Source organism: Mastigoproctus giganteus, chromosome 9, assembly GCF_048544385.1.
Source record: "Mastigoproctus giganteus isolate SK-2022 chromosome 9, ASM4854438v1, whole genome shotgun sequence".
Lineage (NCBI taxonomy): Eukaryota > Metazoa > Arthropoda > Arachnida > Uropygi > Thelyphonidae > Mastigoproctus > Mastigoproctus giganteus.
The window spans coordinates 50,164,121-50,191,534 of NC_143583.1; the positions used below are offsets into that span (position 1 = coordinate 50,164,121).

The 27,414-nt window shown below is 38.5% G+C and overlaps 1 protein-coding gene across 1 annotated transcript in view; it reads left to right on the forward strand.

The window, feature by feature from the left end:
* LOC150080211 (protein timeless homolog) overlaps positions 1-27,414 on the forward strand; it is a 734,420-nt gene that overhangs the window by 142,794 nt on the left and 564,212 nt on the right. The gene's annotated exons all lie outside the window — the stretch shown is intronic.

A 27,414-nucleotide genomic window follows, 5' to 3' on the forward strand; every position in this document is an offset into this window, starting at 1 on the left:
TGGACAATGATATTTGTAAGAAGTTAGTTAATGTGTCAGTGCATTACATTTCAAGCATTTTAGTAAATGGTTATAATTCATGATTTGTAACTGAAAGAAAAGCTTTTATATGTGAACTGAGAAAATTTCGTTTCTGCACATCCCTCACTTGCCCATTTATTCCTCCAACTGGCGCATGGCAATAAACATAATATTGTTTATTGTCATTATCTAGTGCTTCAGCTGCGATATATGGTATATGGATAGCCCATGCGACATATATGAAAAAAAATTGTAAAATAATAAGAGAAGTTTACCTCAATATAATACATAGAACACTTCCGTATGATACTCTCCAGTAAGTAAAACGAAAAAATCGCAAATCTTACATTACAGTAAAAAATAAAAAATAATTAAACCTCATTTGAGCACAATTAAAAAACAATTGTTGTTATTTGGTTTTTAGGAGCATTAGCAACTAAGGCCATATTGCTCCGGGATATGCGGTGGTCATTCCCTGACCTTTCCGCATCCTCCGTATTTGGTGGTGACGGGCTCGAACCCCGGTCTAATCAAGAAGCATGTGCTACGCACTGCTGCTGCTCCTTCCCACCTGGCTACGGAGGCACCTTAAAAAACAATCTAACGCAATTAAAAATTAAATTAATTAAAAGAAATTTAATGAAAAAAATTGCAAAAAACGATTTTCCTTCCTCAAATTTTTTGCATTTTTTTTGCATTAAATATCTTTTAATTAATTTAATTTTTAATTTGCGTTAGATTGATTTTTGATTACGTTCATTTGATTTCTCATTTTGTTCAATTGTTTTTTAATTGTGTTCAATTAAGTTTTAATTATTTTTTATTTTTTACTGTAATGTAAGATTTGTGATTTTTTTCGTTTTAATTGCTGATTAGTATCATACGGAAGTGTTCTATGTATTATATTGAGGTAAACTTCTCTTATTATTTTACAAATGTTGATATCAACATAGAACAAATCGAGCATTGTTCATACTATGAAAAAAGTAAATAATTGCCAGATGTCTATTGGTCTAATTTTAATGAAATTTGAGAAATTACCAACAAAACCGAGGCAGTTCTTTTGTGAATCGGAATGATTATATTATGTGCTTGTGCCTTCTTTATGAAGTTACCTTTACCAGGACATGATACAGCCATAGGGACAGCCTTTATGTATGTTCATTGAAAAGACCATGAGGAAGTTAAGTGCAAATTCAGCATTCTCATGGGCTTATACGAAGTCTTCAAGGATAGGATTGGTGCCTTATTCTTGAAGCACTATGTCCTGTTCTACTTGACACAATGACATCCTCCACAGCTGAGACCCTTGGTCCCACATGGAGTAGCTATACTAATGCACCTCCCAAAAACTTTGGGATGTGCATTATGGCCACAGAAGTCAACGCGCCAACAGCTAACAAAAAAAAAAAAAAAATAGGAGCAGCAGTGCATAGCACATGCTTCTCGATTAGACCGGGGTTCCGAGCCCATGAGCCACCAAATACGGAGGATGCGGAAAGGTCGGGGAATGACCACCGCACATCCCCAGAGCAATATGGCCTTAGTTGCTAATGCTCCTAAAAACCAAACAACAACAACAACATGTTTGCCAGAGGCTTAAGTTGATGATGTTATGGAGCAGTTATCTTTCAAAGGCACAAAAGGGATATTGTTGAACATATTGATACTAATGATATTAAAAGTGGGAGATCTGAGGATTTTCTCAATGAGTACAAAGTAGAAATGTTAAAAAAGTCACAAGTTAGGATTGAATTTTGAAAGTGTTTGCAATTCTGCCAAGATGCAATAGGAGGGAGCACATGGTATGAGCCTTTTCAATCAGTTCGCCTTGGAGACTGTGCAAGTCCTATGGGGTAGAATTGTTCTCAGCATGGTCTGTGCTTGTTCACAGGGGAGACTGTTTTTACAGGGATGGGATACTCTTAAGTAGAAGTAGTGCAAGAATATTACTGATGCTATCAAGGCAGTGTTAGTTAGATCAGAAAACTGCTAGCTACTGGGGAGATACACAAATTAATAGATTAAAATCACTTATGCCTCTGCCTGCATAAGTTGCAGGCAGAGGCATAAGTGATTCTTACATTGCTTCTGTCGGAACATGCAGCATCTTGGAAGGCTGTATTGGGGTTATCAATGCCTGTTGAGGATCTTCAGGGAACAAGAAAATATGTTGGCTGTGTTAGCATTATTAAGAGTAAAAACAGGTGCATGTATACTGGTACACCAATGCTAGGAGCATAGTAAATAAATTTGATGAATTTGCCTATTGACCAGTACAATAAACCCTCGATTTAATGGAATAATAGGGGAGAAGAGGTGTCTGTTAATGCCGAAAGTCCGTTAAATCGAATGTAACTAAACTGCAACATGATATAAAATTATGTTGCAATTTGACCTTTGATTTACGGATATCAGAAGCAGTTTGTTTTTTTTTTACGCTGTAAATTTCACAAACACATGCTACTGAGATGCCTTGTTCTAATTTCTGTGCCACATTTCAATCCACATGCTTACTTTTAACTCCTCTATCCTCTTGATGCCATTTTAAATTGCAAAATTATTTAATAAATAAAGTCACAATTCAGAAATCACAGAAACACTCTGTATACAACCTGTCCGCACGATAGCTTGAGGCAGACTGAGACCGAAACAAAGCGAGTCGGTAGACCTACAGTTTAGTGTCCCAAGTCACATTCAGTTTGCAAGTCACTGCCTGCTCTTATCTGTAATCTGGGAAAACAGCTATTTGAACACATTTTCAGAAAGAATAAAAACAATTTCCTGAATTTTATTATAAAAATAAAAGTAGGTAATTATCAAAACAATAATGGAAATAGGTAATTATTATTAATTTTTAATAACACTGAAGTTTTGTATAACCTAAAAAAAATAATATGGTCGAGATTAATATGTACATTACTGTATTATTTGTCCGGTCCTTTAAATCCGAAATCCATTATATCGGGATCTGTTAAATCGTGGGTTTGTTGTACTTCAAAATATGCCTATTGTGTTCAGTGTCTGTCTGTCTGTCCATTCAGCTTCTGCATATAACAACTTGACTCCCACTGAGTGGATTTTTGCGAAATTTTATATTTGGGCCTTTTAAAAGATTTTCCAATTATTTCTTTGTTCCATCTGTCTGCCCTTATGTAATTTCTCAACTTAACTCCCAGTGAATGGATTTTCATAAAATTTTTATTATTTTTTTCTGTAATCAGCCAAAAAAATAAACCCAAAAAAAAAAACTACCACCCTCTAATAGTTTGTCTGATTCTTCTTTCAATTTATCCAAACTACCCACATATACAATGCCAGTGGGAGTTTGTTCCACCAACCAACTGCCCACTAGCCGAAGCCAAATTTTTGCACATCTATCCTGTAAACATCCTTCCTCAGTTACAATTTATGCCCCCCCCCCTCACGTTGTGATCTGAGGAAGTATGCCATCAGCATTGAGTTTGCTCAATCCATTCAAAGCCTTAAACATCTTAATTAGATCTAAAGATCCTGCAATTTCAGTTATCGGTTGATTCCACTACTGCTCATCTCAGATGCCCAAATTATTCGCTGTATGATTCCTTTTGCCTCAAAGGTGGTACTTGTGCATATGTCCGTTCTGATATTCCCTGTCAGAGAATTGCCAATTTGGAATCTCCTCTCTTTGATCTTCTCTGGCTTAAAATCTCTCTACCTCATTGTGTCAAATTCATCTGTTGTCTCTACCGTTCTCCCAACTCCACTAATAACTTGGAGCTCTTTGACTTCTCTCTCTTTGCAACTTGACTTTCTCCAGTCCAACTTTCCTAACAGTGAGGTAATTTTCCTTGGTGATTTTAATGTTCACAACTCCAGCTCTCTTCCGTTTTCTAGTCACACCGACCCAGCTGGTCGAGATGCTGAGGCTTTTGCAATTACTAATGACCTAGCACAGATTGTTCATTTACCTACAAGAATACCGGACAATCCTAATCATACAGGCAATACGGTTGATCTTTTTCTCACAAACAACCCTTCTAAGTACACGGTCGAAGTGAGAGGTCCTTTAGGCACTTCAGATCACAACATGGTGATTGTCTCTTCTCCAATGGAACCTTTATCTCATGACTATTCCCAACCCTGTGTTGTTTGGCATTACAAAAATGCAAAATGGGATGACCTGCGAGACTTCTTTTCTTCTTTTCCTTGGGGCGCCTCCGTAGCCAGGTGGGAAGGAGCAGCAGTGCGTAGCACACGCTTCTTGATTAGACCGGGGTTCGAGCCCGTCACCACCAAATACGGAGGATGCGGAAAGGTCACGAAATGACCACCGTATATCCTGGAGCAATATGGCCTTAGTTGCCAATGCTCCTAAAAACCAAATAACAATAACATCTTTTCCTTGGTCGGATTACTGTTTCAAAACTTCTGATGTCAACATTTGCTCAGATCGTGTCAGTGAAATTATTCTTGAAGGAATGGAATCCTTTATTTCACACTCCACTTTAAAATATCATCCTTTATCTAAACCTTTGTTTTCCAATAAATGTGCTAAGGCTGTTCAAGAGAAGAACATTGCATATTGTAATTGGCTTGGTTTCAATTCTTCGGTTTCATTTTCTGCCTACACCAATGCTCGCAACAATTGTAAAGCGGTTATTAATCAGTCCACACTAGAGTTTGAACAGGCTAAGGGTAGAAAACTTGCTTCTTGCCCTAATGGTAGCCGAGCATTCTGGTCTCTTGCCAAAGCTATTGGCCGCAACTTTTGTTCATCTCTGCTCCCTCTGTCCAAACCAGATGGTTCTATTCTCACTTCAGCCAAGGATAAAGCTGACCTGCTAGCATCCCATTTTTCTTCCAACTCATGTATTAATGATCTTGGTAAAACACCTCCCACCATTCTCAACACGCTGCATTCAATGCCTCCTGTGGTCTTTCGTCAAAAGAATGTCAGAAGGATTTTGACGAATGTTGATGCTAAGAAAGCTCCAGGTTCCGATGGTATTTCTCCACTTGTTCTCAAAACCTGTGCTCTTGAACTTAAGGTGCCTCCGTAGCCAGGTGGGAAGGAGCAGCAGTGCATAGCATATGCTTCTTGATTAATCCGGGGTTCGAGCCCGTCACCACCAAATATGGAGGATGCGGAAAGGTCAGGGAATGACCACCGCATATCCCGGAGCAATATGGCCTTAGTTGCTAATGCTCCTAAAAACCAAATAACAAACAACAAACAAGCTCCTGAACTTACTCCTATTCTTTGCCACCTTTTTTTCACTTTCTTATTCCAAAGGTGTTTTTCCTTCTGCTTGGAAATTTGCTCATATCCAGCCAGTTCCTAAAAAGGGTGACAAATCCCTACCATCCAATTATCGTCCCATTGCAATTACTTCTACTCTTTCTAAAGTAATGGAGAAATCGATTAACTGCCTACTCTTAAACTTCCTAGAAACCTTCTGTCTGATCAGCAATCGCCAGTATGGATTCCGTCAGAGTCGATCCACTGGTGATATTCTGGCTTATGTTACCCATTTATGGACTAATTCAATGGAAAGGTTCGGTGAAACACAAGTAGTTGCTCTTGACATCTCAAAGGCTTTCGATCGTGTTTGATATTAAGGTCCTCTAAACAAACTTCCATCTTATGGTTTGCGAACTGTTTTTAGTAATTGGTTATCTAGTTTTCTCTCTGATCGCTCACTGAGTGTGATGGTAGATGGCTCTCTCTCTTCTAACTTCTCCACTAATGCCGGTGTCCCTCAAGGTTCAGTTCTTTCCCCCACTCTTTTCCTCTTGTATATTGATGACCTTCTTCCATTGACCTGAAATCCTATCCATAGTTTTGCCAATGATAGCACATTGCATTCCATTTTCCATTTTGAGAAACCTTGTCCTGCTCAATCAGCTTCAACTTCTCGAAAATCTGCTACCAATTCCTTAAATGCCGATCTTCAGGTAATTCTCCAGTGAGGCAAAGATAACTTAGTTGATTTCAACCCTTCTAAAACTCAGTCTTGTCTTATCTCTCGCAAAAAGGATTCTTCTGCTCCTATGCTTATCTTTAGTGACACTCCAATTTCTAGGCAAAATGATATATCTCTTTTGGGGATTACTCTGACTTCTAATATCTCTTGGCACAAGCACATTACAAATATTGCTTCCTTTGTATCTAAAAAACTTGTTCTCTCTTTTGTTCTCTACGTTGCTTTTCTTCCAAACAGCTGCTCACTCTGTATAAATCGCAAATCCGCCCTGCCATGGAATATTGTTCCCACATCTGGGGTGGTCCCCCAAAACCTCTCTCAGGCTTCTTGATTCCATTCAGAAGAGGGCAGTTAGGTTAATTAATGATTCGTCTCTAACAGAGTCTCTCTCCACTCGCTGTCTCATAGACGTACTGTTTCTGCTGCGTGCCTCTTCTACAGATACTTCCATGGGCACTATTCTTCTGAATTGGCTTCTATAATTCCCGCTCTCTCTTTCAAAACAGTCCGAACACATGCCAGCATCCATTATTGTCCAACTCCAAACTCACAGTACCAACTTTTCATCTTCCTCATTTATTCATCTGCCGTTTTCTGGAACAACCTTCCTTCATACATATTTCCTGAAAATTACACTCTATAGAAGTTCAAGTCCAATGTCAACAAATATCTTCTTTTGTCTTCTCAACCTCCGACCCAAGCACTGTACTAAGTACTATAATTTCTAATACCTTTCGTGTTTGGGGTTTACATAAAAAAAAAAAAAAAAAGGATAGATGTGCGGAAATTTGCCTTTAGCCAGCGGGTAGTTGGTTGGTGGAACAGACTTCCATCCCTTGTTGTTGAAGTTGATAGCCTAAATAAATTTAAGGCTCAGCTGGACAGGTATTTTGAACAAACAGAGGGGTGAAATGGGAGTGGTTTTTCTTTTTCTTTTTTTTCCTTTTCTTTTTTTTTTTTTTGGCTGATGCTGCATAAGCTTGCTTTCTTGAATCATATTCCTCTACTAATGCTAATGCTACTGTAGGCATCCATGTCACCTATTAATTTATATGCAGCTATGAATTTTTTTTTCATTGCTACAAGCCTCATCAGTTCATGTAATATCCATTTAGGTCTGTGCTTTGAATTGTAACTCTTAGTTGGCATAAGCTTAATAGCTTCTATGATAATGTCTCTGAATGCTTCCCATTTAGAATTTGCTGTTGATAACTTCATCAGTTAGTTCCACTGCATAGAACTAAAAACTGTCTGAGTTCACTGTTGTCAACTTTATGAAAGCAAAAACCCTTTCCCATGCCTTTGACAGTAGTTACATCTTTAAGTAAATTCCACATCAGTGCAATCACTGTACATAGTGATCGTTTATCTGTAGATTCTTGTTGCATAAAGGGTCACTGCTAATAATGAGATCAAGAGTATTGCTTTCTCTCATTGCCTCCCTAACATGCTGCTGTAGAAAACAGTCATCCAATAAATCCACAGAAGTTTTTCTTGTGTGCATATGTGTGAGTGATCAACCCATTAAGTCCAATTAATATGTGGAAGATTAAAATCTCCATTACCAGGTCATTATAGCTGTTCATCATACTCATTTGACTTGTAAACACTCCTACCCTAATTTTTGTTTTCATAGTTATTATTTCACACCAAACTGACTCAACATTGCATTGGCCACCTTTATCCACTCAATACACTGCCTTAGATTTTATGTGCTTCTTAACTAAGAACATAAACTTGTTCTTAGTTAATAATGATGGATGATAAGCACATAACCTCCTCTTCCATCCTGCTCTGTCTTGGCCGAAGCTTCTCTTCAGTGGTTTCAATTATTATTTGAGCAGAATTTAAGAATTATTTGCTGTAGTACTTATTATATGAATATAATGATCTGTATTTGGATCTGTGAATTGGGTTAACACTGAGCTGAGCTCAGTGTTAATCCAGTTCACACTGTTACAGCCTCCAGACCTGTATGCAATACTCGCGATGCAGCATAGCCAGTGCCTTGTACAATGGGATACTCAACTCCATATCCCTGCTAGTAAATTAGTCATTAGTGTCATTAATAACCCTGCTGAACTTTGTATCGTCTGCAAACTTGGACATTAAGCCAGATATACCATCATCAATATCATTGATGAATACAGAAAACAACAATGGACCTAACACTGAACCCTGGGGGACTCCACTAATAACATTAGTCCACAAAGAGCAGTGTCCATTATTACCACTCTCTGTCTTCACCCACACAACCATCCCTTTATCCATTGCAGCAATTTGCCTCTAATGCCACACTGCTCCAATTTTTGTTCATCAGTCTTCCATAGTATCCAATAAAATTGGTCAGACAACACTTCCCCTTAACAAAACCATGCTGTATCCGAGCTATAACTGAAGTCTTGTCTAGATGATACTGCAGTGCTTCTTTAACCAGTGCCTCCATTAATTTACCTGGAACAGAAGTTAAACTAACAGGTCTGTAATTGCCTGTGTCTCTCCACTTGACCCTCCTTTGTGGATTGGGGTTAAATTTGCACATCTCAATTCCATGGCTACCTTCTCTGAGTCCAAGGAAGCTCTTATAATTATGGCAAAGGGTTTGCTTACTTCTTTTGCTGCCTCCTTTAATATAACTGGATAGATTCCATCCACCCCAGGTGCCTTTCTTATGTTTATCTTCAACAATTTCTTTTCCATTTTACTCTCAGTTATTACAAGATTATCTAACTTACTTCCAGAGTTTAATATACTTCTGCATTCCCCTCCCTGAATAAATCCTCATGTGTGAATGTAGATGCAAAATATTCATTCAGTTTGTTAACTACATGAGCAGGATCATCAACAGTTGAACCATCGATATCAAGTGGACCAGTCTGATTCATCTGATAGAGTTTACCTAAGTAAAGAACTCTTTGCATCCTTTGCCAAAGATTTCTCGTAATCTGCCTTTGCCTACCTAACCTCCTTTGTTACTTGGTTACAGACCAGTTTATACCTCTCATAGGCTTCTGTGTGACCTGTTAATTTATCTCCACAATTGCTCATTATACTCATCAGATTCATTAGACCTATAACTCACACCTACTCTCATTTTTTCTTTACCATTGCTTATGTCACAGCAAACAGACTCAACATTGCATTGTCCACCAACATCAATTGGATGCACTTCCTTAGATTTTATGTGCTTCTTAACTAACAGCATAACCTCTCCTCCCTTCCTGTCCTATCTATCCTTTCTGTACACGTTGTACTCCCCAAATTCCAATTCTGCACTGCTTATGTCTGTGTGACACCACATCTGTGATATCCCAACAGTATCTGCCTTTGATATCTTGACTAGCACTTCAAACTCATTAAATTTATTAACTATACTCCTAGCACTGGTGTACATGCAAGTTTCTACTCTTAGTTATCCCAACACAGCCCATGTATTTACTTGTTCCACTATGACTCCCAGCAGTCCTGGAAATCCCCATTGCCTTGCTTTTCAGGCTGCTGCTCAATTGCATTTCAATAGAAGTAGTGCAAGAATCACTTTCACCTCTGCCAGCGGCTACTGTTAATCTATTATTATTATTAGCCATATGGTGCAAGGAAGCCTGAGGCTTATGCTGCACCAGGCAAAAAAAAAAATTTACACTGAGAGAGAGAGAGAGAGAGAGAGAGAGAGAGAGGGAGAATGAGAGAGAGAGAGAGAGAGAGAGAGAGAGAGAGAGAGAGAGAGAGAGAGAGAGAGAGAGAGCAAGCAAGCAAGCATCAGAAGCAGAAAGGAATCACCAAGAAAGAGAATAATGATGATATCCAATTCAGGACCCTGGGTGTGCCAAGCCCATACTCAACAGAGTCTGTCTATTCCCCCAATCTAACAGTTTTCCTACCCACCAACACTGCCTCGATAGCATCAGCAAATATTCTTACACCCTTTCTATTTAAGTGTATCTCATCCCTTTACAAGCAGTCTCTCCTATTAACAAGCACAGACCATGCTGAGAAAAATTGTACCCCTTGAGCCTTGCACAATCTCTCGAGGGTTGAATTGATCGACAAGGCTCTCATCATATACTCACAGCTTTTTTTCAACATTGACCTGTACTTAGTAAGTAATTTTTTTAGTCTCCTAATCTTGTGCCCTTAAAAGATATCATCTTTTAAGGTCACAAAGGGTGATATTGTTGTACACGGTGCTAATGATATTAAGAGTTGGAGACCGACGGAATTACTTAATAAGTACAGGTCAATATTGAAAAAAAGCCGTGAGTTAGGGTTGAATTTGAAAGTGTCTGAAATTCTGTCCAGACACGATAAGAGGGAGTATATGATGAGAGCCTTGTCGATCAATTCGGCCCTGGAGAGATTGTGCAAGGCTCAAGGGGGGAGAATTTTTCTCAGCCTGGTCTGTGTTTATTAACAGGAGAGACTACTTCTACAGGGATGGGATACACTTAAATAGAAAGGGTGCAAGAATATTTGCTGATGCTATCGAGGCAGAGTTAGGTGGGTCGGAAAACTGCTAGCTTGGGGGGGGGTGTATACACAGACTAATAGATTAACAGTGGCCGCTGGTAGAGGTGAAAGTGATTCTTGCACTGCTTCTATTGAAATGCAATTGAGCAACCACCTGGAAAGCAAGGCAATGGGGATTTCCAGGACAGCTGGGAGTCATATTGGAACAAATGAATACATGGGCTCTGTTAGTGTAACTATGAGTAGAAACAGTTGCATGTATACTTGCACATACATCAATGCTAGAAGTATAGTTAATAAATTTTATGAGCTTGAAGTGCTAGTCAAGACATCAAAGACAGATATTGTTGGGATATCAGAGATGTGGTATCACACAGACATAAGCAGTGGGTGCCTCCATAGCCAGGTGGGAAGGAGCAGCAGTGCGTAGTACACGCTTCTTGATTAGACCGGGGTTCAAGCCCATGACCACCAAATACGGAGGATGCAGAAAGGTCAGGGAATGACCACCGCATATCCCGGAGCAATATGGCCTTAGTTGCTAATGCTCCTAAAAACCAAATAACAACAACAACATAAGCAGTGCAGAATTGGAATTTGGGGAGAATAATGTGTACATAAAGGATAGCCAGGACATGAGGGGAGGAGGTTAGTTATGCTGTTAGTTATGAAACACAAAATCTAAGGAAGTGCATCCAATTGATATTGATGGACAATGCAATGTTGAGTCTGTTTGGTGTGACATAAGCTCTGGGAAAGGAAAAATGAGAGTAGGTGTGTGTTATAGGCCTAATGATTGTGATGAGTATGATGAGCAGTTGTGCAGAGAAATTGAGTGGGCCAGTAAATCAGAGTGTCTTATAATGTGGGATTTTAATTTCCCAGAGATTGACTAGAATTTGTGGGTTTGTCACTCACACACTAGCAAGGCTTTTGTGGATTTATTGGATGATTGTTTTTTACAGCAGCATGTTCGGGAGGCAACTAGAGGGAGTAATACTCATGACCTTGATTATCAGTAGATTCTGCAGATTCTTCATGCATTAAGAATCTGCAGATAAAGGAACCACAAGGTGGCAGTGATTACAGTGTGCTGAAGTGGAATTTACTCAAAGACACAACTACAATCAGGGATAAAGGTTTTTGCTTTTGTAAAGGTGACTACGCTGGTCTGAGACAGGATTTAAATTGTATACGGTGGGACCAACTGATGTTACCAACAGCAAATTCAAAATGGGAAGCATTGAAAGAATTAATCTTGGAAGCTACTAGGCTTTTCATACCAACTAAGAAATATTGTTCAAGATTTACAAATATTTAGCTTTTTCAGTTTTATTTTCTGTTTATGTACCACCTGTAGGCATCGGACCACCCCATTTAGGACTAAATGGATTTCAGATAAACTGATTAGACATGTGGCAGAGGAAAAAAAATGCATGGGATACATATAAATTAACAGGTGACCTATGATAGATATAAACTGGTCTCTAACCAGTCACAAAGGAGTTAGGCAGGCAAAGGCAGATTACGAGAAATCTTTGGCAAAGGATGTAAATAGTTCTTTACTCGTGTAAACTCTGGAAGGAAGGGGATGAGTCAGATTAGTCCTCTTGATATCAATGGTTCAACTGTTGATGATTCTGCACAGGTAGCTAACAAACTGAATGAATATTTCGCATCTACATTCACACATGAGGAGTTATTCAGGGAGGGGAATGCCAGAGGTGTATTAAACTCTGGCAGTAAGCTAGATAATCTTGTAATAACTGAGAGTAAAGTGGAGGAGAAATTGTTGAAGATAAACACAAGAAAGGCACCTGGATCTATCCAGTTATATTAAAGGAGGCAGCAAAGGAAGTAAGGAAACCCTTTGCCATAATTATAAGAGCTTCCTTGGACTCAGGGGAGGTACCCATGGACCGAAGATGTGCAAATGTGACTCCAATCCACAAAGGAGGATCGAGGGGAGACATAGGTAATTATAGATCTGTTACTTTAACTTCTGTTCCAGGGAAATTAATGGAGGCACTGGTTAAAGAAGCAATGCAGGATCATCTGGACAAGACTTCAGTTATAGCTCGGACACAGCATGGGTTTGTTAAGGGGGAAGTGTTGTCTGACCAGTTTGATTGGATACTATGATGTACTCACAAAGGAACTGGATGCAAAGAATAATTTCGATATCATATATTTGGAGCTTAGAAAGGCTTTTGATACTGTTGCACATGGAAGACTGCTTCACAAATTGGAGCAATGTGACATTGGAGGTAAATTGCTGCTATAGATAAAGGGATGGTTGAGTGGGAGAAGGCAGAGAGTGGTAATCAATGGACACTGCTCTTTGTGGACTAATGTTATTAGTGGAGTCCCCCAGGGTTCAGTGTTGGGTCCATTGCTGTTTTCTGTATTCATCAATGATATTGATGATGGTATATCAGGCTTAATATCCAGGTTTGCAGACGATACAAAGGTCGGCAGGGTTGTTAATGACACTAACGACAATACGCTGCTGTAAAAGGATCTAGAAAAGTTGAACAGATGGGCTGTGAGGTGGCAACTGAAGTTTAATATTGATAAATGTAAAATACTGCATATAGGAAGCAGTAACCCCAGAGTAACGTATCAACTGTGTGTTACTACGCTGACAGTGGTAGAGATTGAAAAGGACCTGGGGTAATTGTGCAGGCAGATATGAAGTTTTCTGAGTAGTGCAGACGGTCGCCAAGAGTAGTTCATGGTGTCTGGTCAATGATATACAGGAATTTTTCTAGCAGGAATAACGAGGTGATTATCCTCTTTTATAAGGCAGTGGTCAGGCCACACCTTGAGTACTGCATACAGGTCTGGAGGCCTCATTTTAAGAAGGATGTTGAGCTGTTGGGACGAGTACAGAGAAGGGCAACAAGGTTAGTGAATGGAACAAATGGTTGCTCTTAAGAAGAAAGTCTTTAAGTTTTGCAAATTACAGTGTCTGGAAACTAGGCACCTGTGAGGTGATCTGATAGAGGTGTCTAAAGCTTTGAATGGTTTGAGCATGCTCAATGATAATGGGATTCTTCCTCTTGCTCAGAATAATCGCCTGAGAGGGCATAAATTTAAATTGAGGAAAGACAGTTGTAGGATAGATGTGCGGAAGTTTGCCTTCAGCCAAGCGGGTGGTTGATTTCCGGAACAAACTTCCATCTGTCGTTGTGGAAATTGATAGCTTAAACAGATTCAAGGCAGAACTAGACAAACATTTTGAGTGAGTGGATGAGTGAAATGAGAAGGGTCTGTGTGTGTTTTTTTTTGGTTGATGCTATATAAGCATGCTTTCTTGCATCATGTGCCAATACTAATGCTAATCTGCCTTTGCCTGCCTAACCTCTTTTGTCATTTGATTTATATCTGCCCTAGGCTTCTGCACCACCTGATACTTTATATGCATCCCATACATTTTTCTTCTCTGCCACCAGCCTCATTAGTTCATCTAACATCCATTTAGGCCTAAACCTTGAACAGTATTTTTTAGTTGGAATGAAAAGCCTGGTATCATCCAAAATGATGTCACCGAAGGATTCCCATTTAGAATTCAACGTTCGTAACATTGTCAATTGATCCAAATGTACAGAATTTAACAACTGTCTGAGACCCCTGTAGTCCCCTTTACAAAAGCAAAAGCCCTTCCCTTTAACCTTGATGGTAGTTACATCACTAAGTAATTTCCATATCAGTACATCGTGATCACTGTCACCCAGTGGTTTCTTTAAATATAATGGTTCTTTATTTTTTAAACTAGTTGCATGAAACGTAAAAGTAGCTTTAGATGTTAACTGCAATGTCCGAAGCCTAACAATAAAATATTATTGCCATTTGGTGATATATATGTATTTTTCTCAATAATATGTGTTATTGATTTATGCAAAGATTTTTTTCTATCTCTTGAAAATTTTTGATTTACAGTTTTGTATACTTCAGGTTAGCTGCTGCTGCTTGAGTTGTCCCTAAACTCCATTTGATAGTGTGCATTTAGTGGCTCAGTTGCTCTGCTTTCTTTCCATTTGGCCTTTTCTCCTTAACCGAAAAATACTTGTGCATGCTATAATGGTTTTGCAATCTGTTCTACTGTTCACATTACTTTCTGATGCATAGTGCTTTGTTCATGTTTTTTTCATGTATCCATTTAGAGTCTAAAGTTATAGATTTATATTTTGAAGCTTTATTGAAATGCATTTGCTTTGAACTGGTGAATAGAAATAAGCTTCTGATGGCAGAACAGATCTGAAATGCATTAGTCATGTTTGTGAGAAGGAGAAAGACACATTTTGGTAATTCACATTGCAAATATAATTTTTTACTTTAGTTCTATGGCAACTTTTACAGAATACTCATCAAATTTGAATTCCCACAGGAGTTGTCTGATGCCAGTTTTTTTTAAATTTAAAATTGAGTAGTTTTAATTTAGAGTTTTTTTGAAATGCAAATTAGAAACGTGGATGCTGCACATTGATATCTGTAATTTTCATTCCTAAAACATTTTTCTTTGTTTGCTGCATAAGTTAAAAATATAGCATATTGTTGAGACTTTAATTAAATTGTAAATGTACCATGATTGTGAAGTGATTTTCATAAATTGAGAATGCATGTGTTTTGCTAATCATTTAGAGGTTGTCTTCATACTTGTCAATGGATTCTTTTAACCCAGAGGTTTCGAAACGTTCTCGGTTCATCGTGCCCTTAGTGTCCCAGTAATTTTTTCACAGCGCTCCTAGGCCAAAAGAAATACATATATAATAATAATATTCTTTATATAGAGGTACTAAATAAAGATCAATTATAGATCACCACAAAATTAAAAAGATACAGTACAATGGATACTGTACACCTTTTTATAATGAAATAAATATACAAATTAAAAAAAAATAATAATAATAACTTTAAGTAACTTAAACCCAAATTACATGGCACCCCAAGAATGTTGTGGCAGCAGCCTACTGTGCCGTGTCACCTTGGTTGAAAACCACTGTTTTAACTAGTTGTTTTGCTAGTTGTTTCAGTGAATGTGGTAGACAGAGCCTGTCACTTAGACATGCAAAAGCTTAAATGGTTTTTTAAATTAATTTTCACCTTGATCTCAATTCATTTCAATGCTAGAAATGCATATTTATTCCTTGTAAGAAGAAGAATTCTTTACTCTATATATTACTCTTTTAGCAGGGGAATGAGAAATATATTCTGAAAAAGAATAGGCAGAATAATACCAGGGTATGTCTGCCAGGGGTAAAAGCTGATGAGTGTTTGCCTTTTATTTACATGATTGTTGTTTTATATTGTACTTAATACGTAGTCATATAGTTATAGTTACGCTGGTTATTTTTTATTTTAATTTAGATAAAGAGTTTTTGTGGATTTTACTTACGATAGGTAAAACCGTTATTTTTGTTCGATTTTTGTAGCCATTGTTTTTGTATATAGGGAATTCCAAGTTTTTGTAGGGAATTCAAATTTTTTAATTGAGGTAGCTCTAACGCATAATTATATAGTAATACGCTTCACTGTTTCTATTTCATAGTTTCTATTCAAATACTACTGACATTTAATTTATTGATTTTATTAATTTAAACTACCATGCCCCGAACTAGTGCAGCAAAGCAACAGGCACAAAGTGGCAGGAGTGTTGTGACTCGGGGGAGAACTGAGGGGGGCGATTCTCCAACGCGTCACATCCTAAAAAAATGTGCAACTTGTGAAATGTTTGCCGAACTCTCTGGAACGGAACATGATATTGCCATGGGGGATGTCTTTGTGTGTGCGCGATGTAAGGAGTGTAAGGATCAGGCGACAACTCAGCGTTGTTATGGGCCTATATGAGAGTTTGAAGGACAGGGTGGATACCCTCGAAGGAAATAAATTGAGGGGCCCATCAAGCTCTCAGCTGCCCACATCAACGCCAGAGCTTGCACTTGGTCATCACGCAACACAGCGGCAGCCCCCAAGGCAGAATGCGCTGGTCCCACAGGAACTAGTAGTTGTTGGTGACTCTATTGTCAGGGAAACGGGGAACATGCTATGTAAAAAGGATAGGTGGAACAGGACCAGGGTATGTCTGCCAGGGGCAAAGGTTGATGACGTTGTAGAGCGGATATCATCTTTCAAGGGCACAAAAGGTGATATAGTTGTACACGTTGGCACTAATGATATTAAGAGTAGGAGACCGGCAGAATTACTCAACAAGTACAGGTCACTGTTGAAAAAAAGCCGAGAATTAGGGTTGAATTTAAAAGTGTCTGCAATTCTGCCCAGACACGATAGGAGGGAGTATATGATGAGAGCCTTGTCGATCAATTCGGCCCTGGAAAGATTGTGCAAGGCTCAAGGGGTAGAATTTTTTTCAGCCTGGACTGTACTTGTTAACAGGAGAGATTGCTTCTACAGGGATGGGATACACTTAAATAGAAAGGGTGCAAGAATATTTGCTGATGCTATCGAGGCAGTGTTAGGTGGGTCGGAAAACTGCTAGCTTGGGGGGATACAAAGACTAATAGTTTAACAGTAACCGCAGGCAGAGGTGAAGGTGATTCTTGCACAACTTCTATTAGAATAAGTAGCGACCTGGAGCGAGGGGTGTTGGGGGTTTCAGGGACGGATGGCAGTCATCCTGGAATAGTTGGGTATATGGGATGTGTTAGGGTAACAAGGAATAGGCATAGGAGCATGTATGCTTGCATGTATACCAATGCTAGAAGTATAGTAAATAAATTTGATGAATTTGAAGTGTTGGTCAAGACATCAAAGGCGGATATTGTTGGGATAGCAGAGACGTGGTGTCACAAAGATATAAGGAATGCAGAACTGGAATTTGGGGAGTACAATGTGTACAGAAAGGATAGACAGGACAGAAAGGGAGGAGGTGTTATGCTGTTAATTAAGAAAAACATAAAATCAAAAGAAGTGCATCCAGTTGATATAGATGGACAGTGCACTGTTGAGTCAGTTTGGTGTGACATAAGCACTGCAAAAGCAAAAATAAGAGTAGGAGTGTGTTATAGGCCTAATGACTCGAATGAGTACAATGAACAATTGTACAAAGAAATAGAGTGGGCCAGTAAATCAGAATGTCTTATAATGGGGGATTTTAACTTCCCAGATATTGACTGGAACTTGTGGGTTGGTCACTCACACACTAGTCAGACTTTTGTGGATTTATTGGATGATTGTTTTCTGCAGCAGCATGTTCGAGAGGCAACCAGAGAAAGTAATACTCTTGATCTGGTTATCAGCAGTGATCATTCGTGTATTAAGAATTTGCAGATAAAGGAACCACTAGGAGGCAGTGATCACAGTGTGCTGAAGTGGGATTTACTCAAAGAGGTAACTACCGTCAGGGGTAAAGGAAAGGGTTTTTGCTTCCGTAAAGGGGAGTACAGTGGTCTCAGACAGTTTTTAAATTCTGTACAGTGGGATCGACTGACGATGTTACAAACAGTAAATTCTAACTGGGAAGCATTCAAGGAATTAATCGTGGAAGCTACTAGACTTTTCATACCGATGAAGAAATATTGTTCAAGGTTTAGGCCTAAATGGTTATCAAATGAACTAATGAGACTCGTGACAGAGAAGAAAAATGCATGGGATGCATATAAATTATCAGGCGACGCAGAAGCCTGTAGCAGATATAAGCTAGTCTGTAATCAGGTCACAAAGGAGGTTCGGCAGGCAAAGGCGGATTACGAGAAATCTTTGGCAAAAGATGCTAAGAAAAACAGCAAGGATTTCTTTACTTATATAAACTCTAAAAGGAAGGGGCTAAATATGATTGGTCCACTTGACATTGATGGTTCGACTGTTGATGATCCTGCTCAGATAGCAAACAAACTGAATGAGTATTTTGCATCTACATTCACACGTGAGGAATCATTACAGTTTGAAAATGGAAGAAGGTTATCAAATTGTAGCAGTGTGCTTAATGATTTTGTAATAACTGAGAGCAAAGTGGAGGAGAAATTGTTGAAGTTAAACATAAGAAAGGCACCTGGGGCGGATGGGATCTATCCAGTTATATTAAAGGAGGCGGCAAAGCAACTAAGCAAACCCTTAGCCATAATTATGAGAGCATCCTTGGATTCAGGGGAGGTTCCCACGGACTGGAGATGTGCAAATGTATCCCCAATTCACAAAGGAGGTTCGAAGGGTGACACGAATAATTACAGACCAGTTAGTTTAACTTCTGTTCCGGGTAAAATAATGGAGTCACTGGTTAAAGATGCAGTGCAGGATCATCTAGACAAGACTGCAGCAATAATTCAGACACAGCATGGGTTTGTTAAGGGAAAGTCTTGTCTGACAAATTTGATTGGTTATTATGATGTGGTCACAAAGGAACTGGATGCAAAAAATAATTTTGATATCATATACTTGGATTTCAGGAAAGCTTTTGACACTGTTGCGCATGGAAGACTACTGTACAAATTGGAGCAGAATGGTATTAAGGGTAAGTTGCTACAATGGATAAAAGGATGGTTAAGTGGGAGAAGACAGAGGGTGGTAATCAATGGGTGCTGCTCTTCGTGGACTAATGTTATTAGTGGAGTCCCACAGGGTTCGGTGTTGGGTCCACTGTTGTTTTGTATATTTATCAATGATATTGATGAAGGTATATCAGGCTTAATGTCGAAGTTTGCAGATGACACGAAGGTTGGCAGGGTTGTTAATGACAGTAATGGCAGTGTGCTACTGCAACAGGATCTAGATAATTTGGGCAGATGGGCTAAGAAGTGGCAACTGAAGTTTAACCTTGACAAATGCAAAGTACTGCATATGGGTAGAAGTAACCCCAGAGAAACGTACCAACTGTGTGGTACTACACTTAAGGTGGTAGAAAATGAAAAAGACCTGGGAGTAATTGTGCAGTCAGATATGAAGTTTTCTGAGCAATGTAGACAGGCTGCTAGGGCAGGTCATGGGGTTTTGTCAATGATATATAGGAATTTTGCTAGCAGGGAAAAGGAGGTGATTGTCCCTCTGTATAAGGCAATGGTCAGGCCACGCCTTGAGTACTGCGTACAGGTCTGGAGGCCTCATTTTAGGAAGGATGTAGATTTGCTTGAGCGTGTACAGAGAAGAGCAACACGATTGGTGAGGGGAATGAAGGGATCCTCTTACCAAGAGAGGCTTAAGTTCTGCAAATTGCAGTGGCTGGAGACTAGGCACCTGCGCGGTGATCTGATTGAGGTCTATAAGGCCTTGAATGGGTTGAGCACGCTGAATTCTGATGGGATCCTCCCACTTGTTCAGAATACGAACCTACGGGGACATAAGTTCAAATTAAGAAAGGATAGATGTAGAATAGATGTGCGGAAATTTGCCTTTAGCCAGCGGGTGGTTAATTGTTGGAACAAACTTCCATCTGTCGTTGTGAAAGTTGATAGGTTAAATAAATTTAAGGAGGAACTGGACAGGCAATTGGAGGGTATGGTGTGATTTTTTTTTTTTTTTTTGGCTGATGCTGCATAAGCTCCTACACTTGCTTTCTTGCATCAAGTGCCACTACTACTACTACTACTATTTTGTTGAGCAGCTATCATCTTCTAAGGTCACAAAAGGTTGCAATGCTAGAAATGCATATTTATTCCTTGCAAGAAGAAAAATTCTTTACTCTATATATTACTCTGTTGGCAGGGAAATGAGAAATATATTCTGAAAAAGAATAGGCAGAATATAATACCAAGGTATGTCTGCCAGGGGCAAAAGCTGATGATTTTGATGAGCAGCTATCATCTTTTAAGATCACAAAAGGTAATACTGTTATACATGCTGGTGCTGATATTAAGAGTAGGACATCTGAGGATTTATTTAACAAGTACAGAGCAATGTTGAGATAAAGTCATGAGTTAGGATTAAATTTTAAAGTGTCTGCAATTCTGCCCCAACTTGATAGGAGGGAGTATATGATGAAAGCCTTGTCAATCAATTTCTCAGAGAGATTGTGCAAGACTCATAAAATTTTTATCAACGTGGTCTACTTGTTAACAGGAGAGACTTGTTTTTTACAGGAGTAGGATACACTTTAATAAAAGAGGTGAAAGAATATTTGCTGATGCTATTGAGGCAGTGCTAGGTGAGTTAGAAAACTGCTAATTAGGAGGGGAGGGGTACACACACTAATAGAGTAACAGCAGCCATGCACAGAGGTTTAAGTGATTCTTATGCTACTTCTGTTGGAACATACAACAGCCTGGAAAGTAAGATGTTGAGATTTTCAAGGCCTTGTGGAACAAGAACATGGTTAGACTTACTAAGAGTGGAAACTATATACTTGCAAGTGTATACTAATGCCTGGAGTATATGAAACAAATTTGATGAATTTGAAGTGCTGGTTAGATCATAAAATAAATGTGAATATTGTAAGGTTATCAGAGACATGTTCCCTGTTACCCAGTTGAAATTGGTGACCAGTGCAGCGTTGAATCAGTTTGGTATGACATAAGCACTGGGGGAAACAAAACAAAAAAAAAAAAAAAAAAAATTAGTTAATGTATGCAGTGCATTACATTTCAGGCTCATTATTCATGATTTATAACAAAAAAAAAAAAAAAAGCAATGGCTTTTATGTGTGAACTGGGAAAATTTCATTTATGTTCATTTACCACATTTCCCATCAATTTCTCCAACCAGTGAATGGCAACAAATGTAATTTTTGGTGCATAACTACAATATAGGGAGCCCTTGGTTTACACGGGGTTGGGTTTCTGGAGATGCAGGCATATATAGAATCAGCGTGAATGAAATCCGAATTATAATATATTTCAGTGGGATGCAGTCCAGGTGTACAAAAATGAGACTCTGTTTCATAAAATAATACAAAAATTTTAATATTTGATTTAAGATAAACATTATATACATGCATTTAAATAACATTTATTCTATAATAAAATATAAATTAGTATTTATTCCTGAGAGAGGAAGACCCTGGTTGTGAATCATCTGCCATTTTTGGATCAGTTGGATGCTCTTCAATTTTTTTTTTTTTTTTTTAAATAAGAAAGGAGGGTTGTTTGCACTGCTTGATGATGTCTCCTCTCCTGCAGAACATGGTAGTAAGGCTGCAACACTACATAGATTCCTCTACTAATAGAACAGCTCCGTTCCCACTCAGGATTGATATTCTTACCCCTCTGTAGGTACCTGTCAATTTGTGCCAGAATTTCCTGCAAGTCATCAGTTTTTATAGACCATAAAGTAGGATCTTCTTATTCTTGCTGCTGGTGTTCAGAGTCAACTGTGCAGCCAAATCTCTGTTCCTCATTTGTAAGATTCTGAGAATGGCCCTCCAACAACTCAGTTACACCATCAGGCTCAAAATTGTCAAGCCCTTCCTCCTGAGCAGTTGTGGTGATTTCATTTGCAATCTGTGGCACTTCCTCAAATCCTCTGAAATCATGTAATATATACTCAAGTCACACTTTCTGACACACTCCATTCATACAAGTTGATGTGACCACTTTCCAAGCGGCATCAGTGTTGTTGATGCCCTTCAGGATATTATAGGACCTCCAGTATTCTTTGACACATGTTGCAGTAGTCCATTTCCTGTAACATATCCCTAAATGTCTGCTGAAGGTAGTAGGCTTTAAAATTTGCTATGACACCCTGATCCATTGGTTGTAAAACAGAGGTTTGGTGGCAGATATTCAACATTTATACCCATGTCGTCTTTATCTCTCCGGTGTTTGGTGGATGTCCTGGGCATTGTCCAACAACTGCAATGCCCTTTTTGGATAATTATTTTTTTCACAGTAGTGATGAACATTGGACAAAAATTATCTGTATAACAGTTTGTGAAAACATCTTCACCCAAGCCGTCTGTTTGAAGTCCAAGTGATTGGTAAATTTGCTTTAATGAGCCCCTTCTTTACCCTCAGTGTTTCATAGTGATAGACAAGCAGTGGTTTCAGTTTTACAGTTCCTGAAGCATTAGCATTAGCATTAGTAGAGGCATATGATGCAAGAAAGCAAGCTTATTCAGTATCAGCCAAAAAAAAAAAAAAAAAAAAAAAAAACACACCACTCCCATTTCACCCCTCCGTTCGCTCGAAATACCTGTCCAGTTGAGCCTTAAATTTGTTTAGGCTATCAACTTCAACAACAAGTGATGGAAGTCGGTTCCACCAACCAACCACCCGCTGGCCAAAGGCAAATTTCCGCACATCTATCCGACATCCGTCCTTCCTCAATTTGAATTTATGCCCTCTCAGGTGATTATTCTGAGCAAGAGGAAGAATCCCATCGGCATTGAGCATGCTCAAACCATTCAAAGCCTTATACACCTCGCCAGTGCCTAGTCTCCAGACTCTGTAATTTGCAAAACTTAAGCCTTTCTTCGTAAGAGCAACCCTTTGTTCCATTCACTAATCTTATTGCCCTTCTCTGTACCCATTCCAGCAGCTCTACATCCTTCTTGAAATGAGGCCTCCAGACCTGTATACAGTATTCAAGATGTGGCCTAACCATTGCCTTATACAAGGGAATAATCACCTCCTTATCCCTGCTAGAAAAATTCCTATATATCATTGACAAGACACCATGAGCTACTCTTGCAGCTCGTCTGCACTGCTCAGAGAACTTCATATCTGCCTGCACAATTACCCCCAGGTCCTTTTCATTCTCCACCACTGTCAGTGTAGTACTGCAGAGTTGATACGTTGCTCTGGGGTTACTGTTTCCCATATGTAGTACTTTACATTTGTCAATGTTAAACTTCATTTGCCACCTCTCAGCCCATCTGTTCAACCTTTCCAGATCCTGTTGCAGCAGCATAGCGTCAGTGGTGTCCTTAACAACCCTGCCAACCTTTGTATCATCTGCAAACTTGGACATTAAACTTGATATCCCATCATCAATATCATTCATAAACACCGAAAACAACAACGGACCCAACACTGAACCCTGAGGAACTCCACTAATAACATTAGTCCACATTGAGCAGTGTCCATTGATTACCACTCTCTGTCTTCTGCCACTCAACCATCCCCTTATCCATAGCAGCAATTTACCTCCAATGCCACACTGCTCCAATTTGTGCAGCAGTCTTCCATGTGCAACAGTATCAAAAGCTTTTCTAAGATCCAAATATATAATATCAAAGTTATTCCCTGCATCCAGTTCTTTTGTGACTACATCATAGTATCCAATCAATTTGGTCAGGTAAGACCTGTCCTTAACAAAACCATGCTGCATCTGAGCTATAACTGAATTCTTGTCTAGATGATCCTGCATTGCTTCTTTAACCAGTGCCTCCATTAATTTTCCGGGAACAGAAGTTAAACTCACAGGTCTATAATTACTTGTGTCAGCCTTTGATTCTCCTTTGTGAATTGGGGTTACATTTGCACATCTCCAGTCTATGGGTACCTCCCCTGAGTCCAAGGAAGCTCTCATAATTATGGCTAGGGGTTTGCTTACTTCCTTTGCTGCCTCCTTTAATATAACTGGATAGATATAACATTTCCACCAAGAAGAAGAGTTAAACAGTCCTTGGCAGGTTTAAATCCAGGAACATGTTTCCCTTCACAGGAGATGAAAGTTCTTGAAGGCATCTTCTTCCAATAAAGGCCAGTCTCATCCGCATTGAAAACAAGATCAGGTTCACATTTCTCTACGAGCCACTTGAAGTGCTCTGGATATGTTGTTGTTTAGTTTTTAGGAGCATTAGCAACTAAGGCCATATTGCTCCGGGATATGCGGTGGTCATTCGCTGACCTTTCCGCATCCTCCATATTTGTGCTCTGGATATACCCCTGGTGCTTCATCCTCAGCACTGGCAGCCTCACCTGTTAATTTTATATTGTAAATTTGAGTTTGCTGCTTGAAATTAGCAAATCAGCCATTGCTTGCTATGAAAGTTTCATTGTCACCCTCCTTTTCTTGTATCTCATCAAACAAACTCTGCTTTATCACAAATAACACTTTGTGCAGGAGGAATGTTTCTTTATACTATAATTTTTAGTGTTTCTCACCAACCATTGAAGTAAAAACGAAAACCAAAATCTTAAAAAGTTTATGTTTAAATTTACAATAAATTTACAGTAGATCAACAAAATACGATTATACAAAATGTTACTGATAATGAAATACTGAATTAGGATAAAACAAATGTAATTTACAGTGAATGTACAAATAAAATGATAATAAAATACTGAATTAAAATGCAATAAAATATACTAGATTAAAAGCGCTAAAATAACTGAAGCTTTCAAAGGCTTCTGCCTTCTTCCTCAACAGTTGAGGAAGAAGGCAGAAGCCTTTGAAAGCTTCAGTTATTTTAGCGCTTTTAATCTAGTATATTTTATTGCATTTTAATTCAGTATTTTATTATCATTTTATTTGTACATTCACTGTAAATTACATTTGTTTTATCCTAATTCAGTATTTCATTATCAGTAACATTTTGTATAATCGTATTTTGTTGATCTACTGTAAATTTATTGTAAATTTAAACATAAACTTTTTAAGATTTTGGTTTTCGTTTTTACTTCAATGGTTGGTGAGAAACACTAAAAATTATAGTATGAATATGCCCAACCCCAGAGGCCTATTTGAAGGAATGTTTCTTTTATTTAACTTATCAACCCACAACGAGAGTAACTGTTCCATTTTTCCAATCACAGGACCACTTGCAGTTTCCATTTTTTTTTTTTTTTTTTTTTTTTTTTAAATCAGCATTTTTCATGATTATTGTCATAGTGGAAGGGATGATATGCATCTCATACAAACAGTAGGACATGATTGCCCATCCTCCATTCTTCTGATAACTTCTGTCTTTTCTTCTAATGTTATAAATTTGCATAGTCTTTTAGCCACATTTTCACTGGCAGTTGCATTTCCACTCATATGACCAGACATCGTTCCACTTTTAATTTTTTATTTTAAAGAACAAATTTATAAAAAATTCTAAGGATGCAATATTAAAGTACATACACAGTATTCAGATTCATAAACCAAGTTTTAAAATAAATTCACCTCTTTATTTAAAAGTGCTTTATTTAAAAGCACCAGACACTGTAAATTTAAAAAATTACAGTGTCTGGTGCCTAGTCTCCAGACACTGTAATTTGCAAAACTTAAGCCTTTCTTTGTAAGAGCACCCCTTTGTTCCATTCACTAATCTTGTTGCCCTTGTTGACACTGTAATTTGCAAAACTTAAGCTTTTCTTCGTAAGAGCACCCCTTTGTTCCATCCACTATCTTGTTGCCTTTCTCTGTACTCGTTCCAGCAGCTCTACATCCTTCTTGAAATGAGGCCTCCAGACCTGTATACAGTACTCTAGGTGTGGCCTGACCATTGCCTTATACAAGGGAATAATCACCTCCTTATCCCTGCTAGAAAAATTCCTATATATCATTGACAATACACCATGAGCTACTCTTGCACCCGTCTGCACTGCTCAGAGAACTTCATATCTGCCTGCACAACCACCCCCAGGTCCCTTTCATTCTCTACCACTGTCAGTGTAGTACCACAGAGTTGATACGTTGCTCTGGGGTTGCTGTTCTTGACAAATCATTCTAAAAGAGTGAAATATAAAATTTCATGACCATCATTCCATCCACTAGGAGTGAGTCAAATTATTACGTGCAGATGAGCAGAGACAGACAAAGAAATAGTAACTGTCAAATTTCTATCTGTTCAATTTTTATGAAATCTGGAGTAGCTTGAAAAATCTAAAAAAAGCCCAAATATAAAATTTCATGAAAATCCATCTACTGGGAGTCATTATATGTGAATGATGAACAAACAATGACATAATAATCATTGAATTTCTGTTGGTCTGATTTTAATTAAATTAGGAACGGTCCAAATATAAAATTTCATGAAAATCTTAGGTGCCTCCGTAGCCAGGTGGGAAGGAGCAGTAGTGCGTAACACACACTTCTTGATTAGACCAGGGGTTTGAGCCCGTCACCACCAAATACTGAGGATGCAGAAAGATCAGGGAATGACCACCGCATATCCTGGAACAATATGGCCTTAGTTGCTAATGCTCCTAAAAACCAAATAACAAACAAACATCATGAAAATCCATTCAATAGGAGTTGAGTTATTACACTCAGACAGACGGATGACCAGATGGATGGATGTTTAAAGACAATAGGTGCATTATACATATATGTTAACATGTGTAATGGCAGTATAAGTACATTGTAAGCTAAATGACGGTGGAGTATAATGAACAACCATACAGAAAAATTGAGGGGCCAGTAAATCAATGTCATATAATGGGGGATTTTAATTTTCCTGATATTGACTGGAATTTTTGGGTGGTCACTAACACAGTAGGAAGGCCTTTCTGAATTTCTTGGATGACGTTTTGCTACATCAGCATGTTAGAAATGCAATGAGAAAAATCAATACTCTTGATCTGATCATTACTGATTCCACATGCATTAAGAATATCCAGATAAAGGAACCACTAGGTGGCAGTGATTGTTATATAGTGTATAGTGTCTAACAGCACCAGGGGTTTCCCCCATCTCCGTGTTGCTTTCATTGTAGGTGTACCAGTTCACTGGGAAGGCCAGAGATTTAAAAGCGTATGGATTTTGTAAGTGTAGTGTTGTGTTTCGTTGTTCTTCTGGCCATTTAGCCACTAGACCCCTGCTGGGGCCCAACGTTGTCCACACTATGCCTCGTGGAGGCAGACCAGGTACCCAGTAATTTTAAGTTTTCACTCTGGCAGGTCCTGCCACCTAATTTCCTGAGATTTCAGTGGCAAGGACCTAAAAAAAAATAATAATAAATAAAATAAAAAAAATAAAATAAAAATAAATAAATAAAAATAATAAATAAATAAAAATAATAAATAAATAAAATAATTTAATAGTATTGGGAAGTAGTCACTGAAAGGTAGGCCGAAAGGGGTTTTCGTATGCATTTGGAATTTTGACAATTTTTTTTTTTAAATTTTGACATTGTATAGGGCAT